Below are 17,366 nucleotides of genomic sequence, written 5' to 3'. Positions count from 1 at the left end.
AAAAAGAAAAGAAAAAAAAAGATTTCTGGTCACTGTTTTTCTTTCTCTATTAAATATTGTCTTCTTGAACATCATTTTCACCACTGAATATTTTCTTAGAATGAATTACATTTTTTGTTATTAATTTTAGGTTAATAATATCATAACATGATACTCTGAGTTGACATATATTTTTACTCTGAAACATTTTTGTTGGTATAAATTATATAAAATACTTTGGTGATTTTTTTTCTTTAGAGAAGGCATTTAGATAAGGCTGAAGTGCATTTAGATGAAATCTGAGCTATTTTATCTACAGAGTTCTTAGGTCATATTTATTTTTCCTCTGTGAATGTTACTCAGTTTTCTTCTGATATTAATCCTTTAGATTTCCCAGGCCAGCCCCATTTCTCTTCCTTTTATTTACACATGGACAATTTTGGGCATTCCTACAGTGCTAGAAGCTTGCAAACAGAACAGCAGCAAAGATGGCTGGGTCATCCCCCTCATGGATCTCTCTGTCCCATAGAGTCTAACATTTTAGACAGTTACATTGTTCAGCCTGTGTGTTTGGAGAAATAATATTTCCTTGTCTTTTTTTATTATTATTATTTTACTTTAAGTTCTATGGTACATGTGTGCAACATGCAGGTTTGTTACATATGTATACATGTGCCATGTTGGTGTGCTGCACCCATTAACTTGTCATTTACATTAGGTATATCACCTAATGCTATCCCTCCCCCAACCCTCCTTCCCACAGTAGGCCCTGGTGTGTGATGTTCCCCTTCTTGTGTCCAAGTGATCTCATTGTTCAATTCCCACCTATGAGTGAGAGCATGTGGTGTTTGGTTTTCTGTTCTTGTGATACTTTGCTGAGAATGATGGTTTCCAGCTGCATCCAAGTCCTTACAAAGAACACAAACTCATCCTTTTTTATGGCTGCATAGTATTCCATGGTGTATATGTGCCACATTTTCTTAATCCAGTCTGTCACTGATGGAAATTTGGGTTGATTACAAGTCTTTGCTATTGTGAATAGTGCCACAACAAGCATACATGTGCATGTGTCTTTATAGAAGCATGATTTATAATCCTTTGGGTATATACCCAGTAATGGGATGGCTGGGTCAAATGGTATTTCTAGTTCTAAATCCTTGAGGAATTGCCACACTGTTTTCCACAACGGTTGAACTAGTTTACAGTCCCACCAACAGTGTAAAAGTGTTCCTATTTCTCCACATCCTTTCCAGCACCTGCTGTTTCCTGACTTTTTAATTATTTTCATTCTAACTGGTGTGAAATGGTATCTCACTGTGGTTTTGATTTGAATTTCTCTGATGGCAAGTGATGATGAGCATTTTTTCATGTGTCTGTTGGCTGTATAAATGTCTTCTTTTGAGGAGTGTCTGTTCATATCCTTTGCCCACTTTTTGATGGGGTTGTTTTTTTCTTGCAAATTTGTTTGAGTTCTTTGTAGGTTCTGGATATTAGCCCTTTGTCAGAGGAGCAGATGGCAAAAATTTTCTCCCATTCTGTAGGCTGCCTGTCTACTCTGATGGTAGTTTCTTTTGCTGTGCAGAAGCTCTTTAGTTTAATTAGATCCCATTTGTCAATTTTGGTTTTTGTTGCCGTTGCTTTTGGTGTTTTAGACATGAAGTCCTTGCCCATGCCTATGTCCTGAATGGTGTTTCCTAGGTTTTCTTCTAGGGTTTTTATGGTTTTAGGTCTAACATTTAAGTCTCTAATCCATCTTGAATCAATTTTCATATAAGGAGTAAGGAAAGGATCCAGTTTCAGCTTTCTACTTATGGGTAGCCAATTTTCCCAGCACCATTTATTAAATAGGGAATCCTTTCCCCATTTCTTGTTTTTGTCAGGTTTGTCAAAGATCAGATGGCTGTAGACGTGTGGTATTATTTCTGAGGACTCTGTTCTGTTCCATTGGTCTATATCTCTGTTTTGGTACCAGTACCATGCTGTTTTGGTTACTGTAGCCTTGTAGTATAGTTTGAAGTCAGGCAACGTGATTCCTCCAGCTTTGTTCTTTTGGCTTAGTATTGTCTTGGCAATATGGGCTCTCTTTGATTCTTAAGTTTTATATTAAATTCTGAATGGCAAGCAGATTTCATCTAATCTTCCAAATTGGATGGATTGCTAATGGCTGCCTCTGGGACTGTGTAGAAGAATATAAAATTGAGTTTTAGTTCTTTGGGAAAGAGTTCCATGATGAGTCATAGTAATATCTCTCATGCCCATTGAGTATTTTCAAGTATAAGTTAAGGAGGGATCTCCTCCTAAGTAGTTTTCCTGGATGAGGGTGATCCATTTCAACTTTCAGTTTCTTTTTTTCTTCAAGTCAGCCCTGCTATTAATTCTTTCATGGTCAATTCTTTACATTGGTGTTCTTTCCTTTGAAAACATAGAGTTTAAATATATGAAATGTCTATAATGTGCTCACTGTCTATTTCACTTTTTCCTATTTTTATCTCTATCCCCTGCTTATGAGTTTTGGGAAATATTTCCAAATTATCTTCTATATTCAATGAGTTTTCTTCTCATTGTAGCCATCCACTGCGATGAGTTCTACTTTGTTAGCTTGTTTGTTAATTAAATACTTTGTGTCTTAGTCAGCAATGGCAGAAAATGCATGGTCCTCTCAAATTTGGTATGTTTAGGAACATTTAAACTGGGACTATATACGTAGATAGGGGCTGCTTATAAGGATGCTACAAAGGAAAGTTGATCACTTTAGAACTACTGATACCAGCATGCTGTTCCCACTCCAAGCTTGAAATGAAGCATTAGATCCCAAATCCTGGAAAAAGGGACAGCCACGTGGAGTGGCCCACCTGATATTAACTAATAGTTAGGAGCAGCAGAAAGCCCATATCAACCCCACAGTGAGACAGTCAGAGAATAATGAAATACAAAAGTCATTTAGAATACAAATATAATCTTCTCTATTTACCAAGGTAGTACAAAAAAATTTAGAAGGCAAAGAAAACAGGCTAACAGTATGAAATAACTTTATATTAGTAAGTAATAAATAATAACATGATATGGCAGAATTGAGACCAAACATATTAACCATCTTAGTAAATCTAAATGGATTCACCTTGCTTATTAAGAGAAGATTGTGTGATTGGAGTATACAAATCAAAACCCAATTCTTTGTATATGAGGCACAGCTAAAATTAAAGTGATTCAGAATGGCTAAAAATAAAAGGATACAAAAGCATACCAAGAAAATGCAATAAAAAGAAAGTGAGGATAAGGTTTCTGATATCAAGCAAGGTAGACTTTAGTCCGATAAGCATTAAATAATACAAGGGTAGAATTGACAGATTTAGCAAATAAAAGTATTGAAATCTCAGTTACATTTGAATTTCAGGCAACCAGTGAATATTTTAACATATTATTACTCAAGCATCATTTGCATCAATATACAAAAATTAGTGACTTTAGATAAAATTGAAATTTAACTAGGATTTGTTTTTTTAATGTGACAATCCTATTCCTTTCCCACTAAATAATAATTATCCTGAGCAAGCAAAATCCATGGAATGTAATTGTAAAGCAACTTTATTTTTGTCTCTCATTGTCCCTGTAAATCTACCGTTTTCTACCAGGTGTTACTCCTTGTCAACAGCATTTCTAACTTCTCCAGGGTTGCAGCATGGGGAAGAAGGATATGTAAGGAGAGAAGAAAGTTCTGACTTGATTCATAGTGTTGTGGTTATTCAGAATACCAATCTTCTTGCAATATGTTCAAAACTCACCATTTCCTTTGACATTTATTTCATGGTTTCTTTGGAGACCCTCTTGCCATCTCTGGGGATGTCTCCTTACAGTGTTGTTACAGGTGAAGACACCTCACTTTTTGCTGGATGTACCCCTTCCTAGCTTTGTAGCAATACAGCACTACCTTTGGGTTATCTCTGCTGATTTTGCCTTGCTACTCTAGGTGGTCATTTTGGATAGGACCCCATATAACCTTGTGTGCAAGGCTGATGTGTGTTCACAGGAAGCACTGATATGTTCTTTGCTCCTGTTAATTTTGGAAGGCTAGCCCCTGCTACCACCTTTCTTTCCCCAACCATCAAAATAACTCGTTAGCTCATTTCCAGTCCTTTAGATTTTCGAGGGAGAAACATACATTATCTTCTCTGTCTTATGTTGCAAGGGACACATATTATGCTTTCTGAGGCCATAAGCTTCTAATTCTTTAGAATTCTTCTCGTGTATTTTGCCTATTAAAACATATTTGAAACATATGTAACATTTTTAAAAACCTATACAAAACACTTAAAATACAATATACATTTTAGTAAATTAGGAGGAACGAAATGATACAACCTCAAATTACAAACTCAAAGACATATAATGAATAGCTTATAACATGGTTTTATAATGTGACTCAATATTTCCAATCTTTTGAAAGAAAGATATGCAAAAGATCAAAGCATCCATTACAAAGTCTCAGCTTTCAAGTATATTTGTTGGGAGTAAAAAATGTGGTAAAGTGTTATGGGCTATTTTATAAATATTATTTTATTATGAACATTATATACATTTCTTATAGCAATATAAAAATACAAGGAGTATACAAATATATATGCATACATACATTTCTTGTATTTTTATATTGCTATGAGAAACATATTCATAATTTATTCATAATAAAATACATACATATATATGTGAAAAATATGGATAAGCAAAGCAGGAAAACAAAAATACACGTACTTAGAGATAACACTTTAGCTTATATATTTCTACTGTTTTTCTAGGTACAACTGTATATATGTTTTTATACAAAGGTACACATACAGTATATGTATTATGGTCTGCACTTTTTTCACTAAATTATATAGCATATTTTCCATTCCATTAAATATTCTTTTTCATCATATTACTATTTCAATATATAGCATCCTAAAATGTATTTGCTCATTCCCCTTTGTGGGGACATATTACAAATAATCTTGTAATACATATCTTTATATGTAAATTAATCATGCAGTGCATCTTGTGGTATACCCCTGTCCAATGCTTAGAAGTTTCAAAACTTCTGACATATATTGCCAAATGGTCTTCCATAAGGATTATGCATAATTACAGTACTCATCAGCAATTTATTTTTTGCTACACTACCACTAATATTTGATATGCCCATAAAATAAAAATAAATATTCCTCATTTAATTTTTTTAATAACTGACTCTGTCTAAACATTTTAAAAACTGTGTTCAACGGCACTGGTCTAAAAAATAGACCTTATGTTTGCTTATAGGAGTTTGGGAAGTGTCCAGTATAACAAAGTGTTTTTTTTTTAATACCAGGTTTGTCAGAGCTTTTAACAGGCTTAACATGCTGAAATAGATCATGACTCATCAAAGGAGAGCTATTGTATCCCCATTCCTAGTAGCCACTGAACTCCTTTATCTTGAAATCACAATCAACACATAGGTGAAAGCCTTAAAAACACACACAAAATGCTGCTATGTTTAATTATTACTAAATATCAGATTTCAGATTATCAACAGGTTTCTTTCTGATAACAATGTTTTCTGTAACGGCACTTTGTGATTTTCTTAAAATTCAAGTTGAGAAACCATATTTTTGGGATGAAAATTTCCTGTCAAGATATTCATCACTGATCATTGTTCAAACTCTCTTTCCATTAGCTTTGTTTTTCATTTTTATTTTTGTTTCTTTATTTTTTTTAAACAATTGTCTGGAAATCAGTCTGGTTGTGGAGGAAATAGGGGAAGAAAGCCTAGGTTTTGCTAATTTATATGTTATTTGTATGTTTGGTTTTTGACTGGCTATATCATCATCCATGTTTGACTTTAGTAAATATCAATTTGGCTCTAAAGTATTTCTTGAGAATATTCCCAGAAACTTTATTGTTAGGTAATTGCAAATCAAACTATAAGAAAAACATAGGTTTGCTTTTTTAAGTACCTTTTCCATCTTTCAAATATGCAGTTTTCCCTCACTGATGAAACTAAAGGACCTGGGCATTATTCAAAATGCAATTTGCTATTATCTAAAATAGTATTTGGGGAAATTGAGTAGTCATTTGGACATTCCCAGGATTTCAGTCTGGTTATAAAATTAAGATACACACTTAATGATGTTGTGTTTAGAATTATTTTTAAGTTGCACATTATAAAAAGTATGCAAAATAAAAGTTTAAAAATTCTAAAGTTCTGCTCTTTAACAGATTATTGAACTTACAAGTTTGATAAAACTAGCTATGAAACTCAAGTACCACTTCTCGAAATGATGATACTTCTTCACACTCCATCTGGAAACAGGGCAAGACAGATAGAAACCATGCTGGATGAATACAAAAAGGTATTAGTGTCCGTTTAAGAAAAAAAGTGCAGAAAAACTACTGTTAAATTAAGAACCTCCAATAGCAACAATGAGGAAATATTTTTGGAAGGTAAGAAAACAAATTGGGAAAAGTCTGCTTTAGCTAATTAGTCTTATGGAAAGAAGCTACATTTTTTTTTTTTTTTTTTTTCAGAAAAGCCACGCAACTTTCTGCATTTCTGTGAATCTTAGTAAGCATCAGATGCATGCTTAGGAAATAATTTACAACTCAATTGCTTGAGTCAATGTTCATTCAGTCCAATTAGCCCCATTTTGTTCTTTGTTTTTTCATAAGTATTATGTATTTTTGGTTTCTCTATTTATGTTTTCTTTTCTGTTAAGTATATATTTTCTAGGACACCATTTTTATTCCGTATTGTTTACTATAATTTTTGAATTATGTTCTTAGTAGTTATTCTGGGAGTTAGAATTAACATTATTTTATAATAATCTAGCTCAGTTAAATATAAATTTATTTGCCATAGTATGCACACTCTTTTCTATAACTTCATCTGCTTTATGCTATTGTCATACCAATTGCATCTTTATATATTATTAACTCACCACAACTGTTTCATTTTTTATTTATTTTTATCTTTAATTCTTTAAATTGACAGATAAAATGATATGTATATACAATGTACAACATGATGTTTTGAGGTAAATATACATTGCAAAATGACTCACCCTAGGTAATTAACACATGCATTACCTCACATAGTTATCATTTTTGTGGTGAGAACTCTACATTCCCACTCAGCATTTTTCAAGAATACAATATATTATTAACCACAGTCACCATGTTGTACAATAGAACTTTTGAAGTTATTACCCCTATCTAACTGGAATTTTGTATTTTTGACCAACATCCCCCTAAACTCCTCTCTGTTAACCACCATTCTACCCTCTACTTCTATAAATTCAACATTTTTAGATTCCATGTATAAGTGAGATAACACAGTATTTGTCTTTTTGATCTGGGCTTATTTCACTTAACATTGTGTCTTTCATGTTTAACCATCTTGTCACAAATGATATTATTTCCTTCTGTTTTAAGGCTGAATATTATTTTATTGCATAGATTAGGTTGGTGCAAAAGTTCACTGGTAGTGGCAAAAACCAAAATTACTTTTGCACCAACTACATATAAACTCTATTTTCTCTATCTTTTCATTGATTGATAGACATTTAGGGTGATTCCATGTTCTGGCTATCATGAATACGCTACAATGAACATGGGGATGCAGACAATATGTCTTTAGTACACTAATTTCATTGTTTGAAATATATACCAATTAGTGGAATTCCTGGATTATAATTACTCCTTTATGCTATTTTCTTTTAAATTAGTACAGAGATTTTAAGTTTGGAAGTTAACCGGAACCATTTTTCTAAGGGTCAATGTTTTAGCACGGGCTGTAATAGCAGGCAATCTAGCACATGGCCTCCGTTAAAGAAGCCTTGCCCAAAGGCAACCATTACAGTCTTTCCAAAGATCCAGTTTTTTGGGGATCCAAGTAGGTCACACAAGTCTAGGAAATCAAAGGGAAATCCCAGGCAGAGGGCTAGAGCTGCTTGGGTGAATGTAGCCCCAAAAACTCAGTTTTTCTGGTGCCATGGCTTGGAGGGTCACACCTACAACCATGGGTGGCACATTCAACAGGATGCTGCAACCCAGGAACCAAGGAGGGAAAACAATCGGGGGCCGCGCGTACTGTCTTCTTCTCCACCTGGGTCGCATACTGAAAGGAAGGCGGCTGAGAGGATGCTTTTATTCTCACTTCTTTTTCTAGATGAATAACAGATTGTCTTAAGCTTTCACCCCTCTAGAGTGTGCTCTGAAACACTTGAACTGCTTTAACCTCAGGAGTTTGAAAAGTGACTCATTTTATTTTGCACAAGGGTATGGATTTTTTACTAAATCTTTGCAAGCACTGTAAGACCAGCTCTTTTGGCAATCCTATCAAGAAGGCCCAAAGATAATAATTCTTCCAAATTACAAAAACAACTTCCAGGGGAACCATCTGCAGCTCCTTATTTGGGGCCTCTTCAAGGTCCCTTCTCATTTCAGGACCTTAGGCAAATAAAAGGAGACTTAGGCCAATTTTCTGACAACCCTGATAGATATATAGAAGCTGTACCGAATTTAAAGCAGGTGTTTCACCTCACATGGAATTGTGTTACGCTGCTCCTAAACCAAATCCTAACAGCAGCTGAAAAACAGAAGGCTCTGCAGGCAGCAGATAACTCTGGAGATGAGCAACATATCTTCTATGATACACCAAAAGCAAAGAAAGGTGATAGGGAAAGCAAAGAAATAGCAGACACACCATTCCCAATTGAAAGAGAAGCAAAGAAATACCATTGGTAGAAATACCATTCTCAATTGAAAGAGAAGCAGTTCCTCTTCATAACCCTAATTGGGATCCCAGTACCTCTGCAGATGAATGGAAAAGAAAGCACGTTTTAGTATGCATTTTAGAGGGGCTACGAAGAACTGAGTCCAGACCTCTCAATTCTCAACTGTCTATGATAAACCAAAAGCCAGAGAAGAATCCTGTAGCCTTTATGGAAAGACTGAGGGAGGCACTGATCGAGTACACCTCCTTAAACCCTGACTCAGTTGAAGGGCTGCTCATTCTAAAAGACAAGTTTACTACACAGGCAGCTCCTGATATTAGAAGGAAACTATAGAAGCAAGCTATAGGACCAGATAGTACCTTAGAGAGCCTCCTGAGGGTGGCCACTTCAAGCATTCATAATAGGGACCAAGAGGAGGCTCAAAAGAGGGAATGCTCAGGAGAAGAACAGAGGCTATAGTAGCTGCTTTGCAGGTTTGCAAATTCCGGGATCCACTAGGTGCATCTGCTAGTTGTTATCTGTGTGGCAAACCGGGGCATTTTAAGAAGGAATGCCCAAACAGCAAGAGGAAGCCACCTCAACCCTGTCCAGCCTGTGGTGGAGGCCACTGGAAATCAAACTACCCCCAGAGACAAAGGTCACTGTGTTTAGAGCAAGTCTCACAGGTGGTCGAATGGGTCCTGGGGGTAACACACTGACTCCAGCGTCTCAAACTGCCATTATAGCACAGGAGCCCCGGGTGATGAAGAGAATTAAAGGAAGGAAAGTAAACCACCTTCTAAACACTAGAGCTAGTCTCCCTCTTTTCTCCTGTCTAATCCAGGCCTCCCCTCTTCCCATAGCACAACCTTGTAAGCGGTATCTCAGGAAAAACTCTACTCCAATGTTTTTCTAAACCTCTTAGTTGCAGTTAGGAGGACCTATTGTTTCCAAACCACTTCCACAATAGCTCTACTGGTCAGAAAAGCCTCCAAATTAACTTTAACTCTTCACACCCCACATAATGTGGCAATATTACTGCTTTCTAGGGGAAGCCCTTGGCTAACAGCCAGTATAGCGAGAAATACATAAGGCAGGATAAGCAGTAGTCACTCTAAATAACATCTTTCCCCAGAAACGAGTGCTCAATTAGCTGAACTAATAGCTCTTACAAGAGCACCAAAATTAAGCAAGGGAAAGGTAGCTAGCCCTTATACTAACTCCAAGTGTGCTTTCTTGGCTCCACGCTCATGCTGCCATTTAGAAGGAAAGATATTTTCTTATCACTAATGAATCTCCTATAAAATATCACCAGAGAATTAACAGGTTATTATCTTCAATTCTTCTTCCATGAGAAATACCAGGGATTGATTCATTGTAAGGAACATCAAAAGGAAACAAAGTAACCAAAGGACATAGGTTAGCTAATCAGGCAGCTAAGTTAAAGGCAAGGAAGCCTCAAGGCAATTACACACTTCAAGCCCTTTCCAATCTAGGAAGGCTCCGTAAGAGAAATTAAATCTCAGTATTCCCGTGCAGAAATAGAATAGGCCACTTCTTGAGGGCATTCTTTCCAGTCTCACCATGGCTTCAGTCAGGATGGCAAACTCCATTTGCCATCCCCTAGGCAATGGAAAGTCCTTAAAATCCTTCACCAACCTTTTCGCTTAGGAAAGGATAAAACTTGCCAATATGTTCAGAAATTGCTTTCAGGCAGAAAACCCCTACTTTGTTAAGCATGTAACCTCACTAGCTCTCTTCCAACAGGAATTGACACAACCAGCAGAAACCCACCCAAGCCCAGGAAACAGGATCACCTCTATTTAACTCAGGAAATTTGGTTTTATTGTAAGCTCATCTCTCTCTCTCCTTCCCTAAACCCAGGGTGGGAAGGGCCCCACACTGTTCTTCTTTCAACACCCTCAGAAGTAAAAGTTACAGGTATCAACTCCTGAATGTATCACATTCAAGTCAAAGCCTGAAAAGCTGAGGGAGCAACCCCTGGAGCCCAGAGGAATGTCCTGAATATCAATACGAAGAAATAGATCTTTTTTTTTTTTTTTTTTTTTTTTTTGAGGCGGAGTCTTGCTCTGTCGCCCGGACTGGAGTGCAGTGGCCGGATCTCAGCTCACTGCAAGCTCCGCCTCCCGGGTTTACGCCATTCTCCTGCCTCAGCCTCCCGAGTAGCTGAGACTACAGGCGCCCGCCACCTCGCCCAGCTAGTTTTTGTATTTTTAGTAGAGACGGGGTTTCACCGTGTTAGCCAGGATGGTCTCGATCTCCTGACCTCGTGATCCGCCCGTCTCGGCATCCCAAAGTGCTGGGATTACAGGCTTGAGCCACCGCGCCCGGCCCTAAGAAATAGATCTTAAGCTGAAAAGTCATAAAAGATGAATAACTGAGCGAGGGCTACTCATCTTACTCAGTCCCTCACATACCTCACCAGATGCTTTTTATCATTTCTATGCTTTCCTCTGGAATTCACTGCCAAATATTATAACTTCTTTTTAATGCATATTTGTAGGGAGATTTTAATTATTCATAGAATTGCATTTGTACTTTTGTAGATCCCGCAAAGGGAAGTGTTACATCTTGCCAAGTCAAGTTTTTAATGGAAATTATTTACTACACCTCTTGTGGGAATTGTTATGGTCATGCTACTATTTACAATAGAACCATACGCTATGGCACCCACAATGTGGATTTCTGGTTGTAAAATTCTAATTGCTGTAATATTTTGTCTAATTATCGTCCTTAAAATCGAATTAATAACTGCAGAAAAAATTTAGTCAAGGTTGTTTTGCTTATAGCAGCAGTAATAGTTACAGATAAGAAGTAAGCGTGAAAGTTTTACTATCATTAAGTTTGATAGGACTTTTTATTAAAGATTGGCAATATGGTTCACTCTAAGCTATGCAAAGAAGGTTATAAAGATATTTTATATAAGGAAGGAGCTTGTATGGTAAATTTTTGTCCTAGAAGGAAATGACTGGTTGTTTCAAGGAAGGATATTTAGAACAAGTTAGAAAGTTTGTGCATGTTGTATGAAGGCCAGTGAAAATAATGACATAATTTAATAAAGGAAAGGAATTGGCAAGATTAACACTAAAGTTCTATTAGCCACCCAGTGACATACTTCTCCCAGTCATATTGCAAGTTATAAAAATGGCCTAAACCTAAAATTATCCTCTAATGGCAAGTCAAGGGGGAAACGTATGTTTTTCTTAAGGAAAATGTTAATTTTATATTAACATTTCTGGTAATGTACACCGATATCGATATCTAGTGGAGGCAAACTGCTATTATAATCCACTGGGATAATTAACAGGTATCAAACTCTACTGTCATAGTTACGGGCTATAGTACCCCCACTAACAGTGGTAATCTTGATGCTCATATTCTAACCCTATAATTCAAACCTCCTTGTAAAATTTATCGTTTTTCACCTAGAAGCAATCAAACTACAAATGGTGCTACAAACCATGCGTGTACACGCAATTCTTCCCAGAATGCTTTATCAACTTCAAGAGGAGGCGCAACTGCTGTCCCCACCACAGATGACTCTTTTCAGCAGAAATTAGCCAGAAAGAATCATTATCCAACACCCACCTAACAGCAGTTAGGTTTACATCTCCTGAGGGGACAAATAATACAGGAGTTATTAAGAAATTATTTTAGGCAGCTAGAAAGGGTGAAAGTTCTCGGTGGAATTTTTCCTTTAATAAGCAGCAAACCCCAAAACTATTTTTCCTCTAACAGAAAGTAACCTGAGAAGTCAAGCTTAGATATGCAAAGTAGAAGCTTTTATATTTAAATGCCGGCAGCTGTGTCTGTTACATTCAATATGGCGTCTGCCGTCTCCGGCCCTCTTTTCCTTGTCACCAGTTGTGCCAGGCGTCATAGCAGCCTCCAGACAAAGCCACGTGAGCAGGACAACACGGTGGCCGGCCAGGTAGGAGTATTTGCATGTTAAAAGGCTAGGGTGGGAGGGTCAGTTTTTTTGTGGGCTACGTGAATGACACACCTGGTCAAACCAAGCGCCTGGGCCCTATGCAAATCAGACAAGACCTCCTCCAGCCTCCCAGTAAAACTGACTGCTTTTCTACACTGCAGGGTTTTCCATTCGAAGCCCTCCTCTCTCTGTACAGGGGAGCTGTTTTCTTCTTTCTTGCTTATTAAACTTTCCACTCCTTAAACCACTCCACCTGTATCCGTGTCACTAATTGTCTTGGCATGAGACCAAGGACCCCGTGTGTTTCTCCAGACAATGGAGCCAGATCACTATCATGTTTTGTCTTTAACTAGCTCAATTATTTAGCCATTTTGTCCAAATTTTCTTTTTCTTTTTTTTTTTTTTTTTTTTTTTTTGTCGTTGTTGTTCTTTCAGGGCTTTATTTCAAATAAAGCATTCTGGTATCATTTTTTCTATTATACAGTGCCTTTTTAGTTTGTAATTTCAAGTATTTTTTTTCTTTGTTTAAATTTCGGTAACATTTTTTGAATAAATATTAGATTATTTATTCTGTTTCATTGAATTTGCTTTCTTCTTTGGGAATACTTGTTAAATATATGTTCAATCTACATAAACTATCCTCTTTATCTGTCATTTTATCTCAATCTTTTTCTCTCTTATTTTTTTTCACCTTGCTGTCTTAAGACATTCACTCCTATTTTTTTTTTTTTTTTTTTTTTTTTTTTACAGTTTAGCATTCATTTCTACAATGAATATTTTATTTATTTCTTGTTCTTCTTGAGTTCTGTTACCTTATCTACGGGTTTTTCTAATTAAGATTTGTATTATTATTTAACATTTTAGACCTCTTAATATTTTTTAGCTTGTTTTGAAATATTAGGTTAGAAATTTAACTGTTTTATATGCATACATTTGTTTTTTGATTTGTTGTGTCTGTAGAGACAATATTCTGCTCCTTAACCTTTACTTTCTTGTAACAACTTTGTGTGAAAATCAGTCCTAATCCTTTTAAGTAGCTTATTTATACATGAAATTCACTTTCTGAAATTTTAGAAGGTTAAAATAGATGTTCTTGCTTTTTCAGTCTAGCACTAACTCTTTTTGGTTCTATGATTAGTTTAGAAATATGACCTTGACATTCTGTAATCTGGTATTATTCCCTTTCTCTTATCTGTATATTCTTTGTTTTATGAGTTTTCTATATTTGTTTTCTAATGTTTCCACATCTTGCTAGTTTATACTGCTCCCAACAACTTCTTCCCAATGAATAAAATATCTTTCTACTTAGTTTTGAAACCCTGAAGGACCCAGACTACTCCAGATCCTTCAGATTTTATTCTGGACCAATTGCATTGACCCACACATTAAAGTATGTAAAAATTGCTACCTAGGTTTACGTGCTCTTCTGAAATTGTCCCACTGTGCTTCCCTTGAACTTCTGTTTGGTGTCTGGGGAATTCTTGTCTTCTTGGCTTCCTCAAATGCCCTATTAATTCCCTGAGATCACATGAGCACAAGGTGTCAGTGCTTTCTTCCAATTCACTTACAGTTTCTAGTTTGGGGGAAAAATTGTCACTTGAATGGTCTGTGTTAAGATGTGGTCTATAAGTTTTAGGTTTTATTATTAGGGATAATCTGTCTTTCTTACAGAGAAGATTTGGAAATATTCCAAATATTCTACAATCATCATCACTTTTACAAGATGTACTTGGCATATTGATTTTTTAATGAACTCTGTTCCTCTTAATCCTTTTTAGATATTGTTCCTATGTTGTCCAGTTTTCAGAGTTATGTATGGAGAGCCTGATGCCATTTTTCCTCTATCTTAAATACTTTTGTTTGTTTGTTTCTTTGTTTCTGCCTGTAAAATTTATAATTTTTATTTTTGCCTTAAAGTAAAAATCTCACTTAACTTTTCTCTAAATGTACTTAGTCTGTTTTAATTCGTAGTGCCTACTATTCATTGAATCTTTTTTCCCCCATTCCTCTCAGGTAAAATTGAGTTCCATGTATTTAAGAAGAACCTAATAGGATAGAAAATAGCAAGACAATATCCAATAGAACTTGCATTAGCTCCCAATACTGCACAAACATAAAACATGTGTATGAATGACAAAAATGTAAATCATTAGAGTGTCTTAGCATCTTTCTTTTGTCATTATACATGAATCTTGTGTTCATCAATTATTATTCTTTATTGCTTCTGTTTTTATCTGCTCTCTTCTCTAATTGTGCAATTCATTTTATACATATACTGCATCATCTGGCTCTTTTTGTCTCTTATCTCTTCCTTAATCTTCATTTTCATTTAAACCTATAAAAAATATCTTGATCTGTTCTTCTAATGCTGTGTTTATTATTGTATTTTGCAGTAACCAATGTGTTACTTATTCTCTTCATCACATTTTTTATTCAGCAATAATCTTTCTTATTTAATATTGTTTACTGATTGGTTTTTCTAACTCTTTCAGAAAGTTCAGAAAGTTCACTTACATGAAAGAAATACAAAGTAAGCTGAAATATTGTAGGGTAAAGTATTTCACTATCAAGGCTAAAGATTTTTCTTCTCAACTTTTATCATTGTTCTGTTTGTGTGGCTATGATTAACTGGGATATGACCCCACCTTCCCTAATTGTCAGAACTGCCCTCATTCAGAGCTTGCTGTAGCTCCATTTCATTCAAGTATTTTCTAATCCAGGCATAGGCTGGGTATGACCACACAGCATCTGATGCACTTCCTTGTCATCACACATACGATTGTACTTTGCACCAGCAATTGCCTCATGACCTCCCAACCCATAGTTCTTGTCACTATGAAAGCGTGTGGTAGCCTGAGCTGGAGAACAAGCCGAGGACATAACTGAGTAAAATACTAATTAACCAAAGAAGCGGCTAATACAGGACAATTCGATGCTAGGTAGAATATCTGTATTACTAAGTTGTGTAGCAGTCAAATTTAACAAGGGCTAGATTTCCCTCTGCAGCTGGCAAACTATCCTTTATGGCAATACCTTGCCCTTTGTTTAATATACTGGTTCAGACGACTCTTAAATGAAAATCAGCATGTGCCACCGTCCAATGAATCTCTTGTAATAATCTGTAAATTTAAGACTTATTAGGTACTGGTACACCATAATTTTTAAAAGCTCAGTTTATAAATCCTATCTATATGGAAGATTCCAGAAGCATTTTGTTTTTGGTTTTGATTTTGTTTGTTTTTGTTTTTCAAAGCTGATGTTCAGCTTCATACCAGACTAATTAAAACAAAATATCTATGGGATTGTTATATGTAAAATCTCCCCCAGGTGATTCTGTTGTGTAACCAGGCTAGGAATCACTGTTAAGAGCCTACATTTGTATCCTTACTTTTCCATTGACAAACTGTGTAACCAATCAGTATACTTTGGATTCTCTATATAAAGGGATAGTAAGAACACATAATTCATGTTAAGAATGATAGACAAGTTAATATACCTAGAGCAGTCTCTGTGTGTGGGAAATTAGGGCTACAGTATATGGAAGGCTAGTTATATTTCCCTTGAGATGCATCTATTTTACTAAAAGAAGTTATTAATTTTTTAATTTAATAGCTATAATTTATTATTAATCTTAATGTCATCCTTACCTTTCATGGAAAAAGTTGCTTTCAGATTATTAAACTATGTCCCTTTTATAGTGACTGTCTTAAAACACAGTCTGTATAGGATTTTGGGATGGGTCAAATGATCCAAAAAATACATAAGTAAATAAAATATCATTCTTGTACTCAAGAATTTTAGAGTCTACTTGAGAAACAAGAAAAAAAAAATCCATAATCCAACATAATGTATTGTGATGATCACAAAGATAAAGGGAAATGCAGAACAAAGTGTAACCAAAACAGATTCTGTTTGTGTGTTACGGATAGTTGAGAAGGAAAGAAGGTATGTGTGGGACATCAATGAAGTCTCGGAATAAGGAGCATAATATGGAGAACATTGCAGAATACAAAAGACATGAAATTCAGGTATAACTCAGAAACTTTCTAGTTAGGTAATCCTTGCCAAGTGCTCCAGAATCCCTCGATTACTTTCCTCACATTAAAACTGGAATTACAAAAATTGACATGCATAACTTTTCAAGGATATTGTGTGAAACACATCACATGTGTAAAAAGTAGATTAGAAATTATAAAGTGCTATATAAATATCATATACTACCACTGTTACCTATAACTTTATATTTTCTTTAAATATTATGGTACAAAATATGTTCATAGAACAAAATATAGAAAACATGAAGAAAAACTTGCCAATCAAATATAACAGGGAGGATGCATTTTATTTCAATGAAGGCTAATCACCAAATTCAGACATGTATATCTTGGTTCCGATTTTCAAAATACAGTCAAATTCTCTTTTTTAGGTAATTGATCAGATTATGTTTACTATCATATCCTACATATTTTCTAAAAGGAAAAAATTACTGCTTTTTCAGTCTCCAGGAAGAAAGGGGACTAGAGAAGGATTATTACTGTTTGTTCTCTCTGTTCTGCTCATCTGATCTTCTTACGGAGGAACTCTGAACAGCTGACACAAGTGATAGACAAAGTGAAAAGATGAAACAAAGATACTCTCTGAGTTTTCTCATCATTTATCTTTTTTTTAACCTCACATGCCACCAAGTCTCTACAACAGCCTTAGGCTGG

This window comes from Piliocolobus tephrosceles, chromosome 16 (genome assembly GCF_002776525.5).
Source record: "Piliocolobus tephrosceles isolate RC106 chromosome 16, ASM277652v3, whole genome shotgun sequence".
Lineage (NCBI taxonomy): Eukaryota > Metazoa > Chordata > Mammalia > Primates > Cercopithecidae > Piliocolobus > Piliocolobus tephrosceles.
This window is presented reverse-complemented; position numbering follows the sequence as displayed.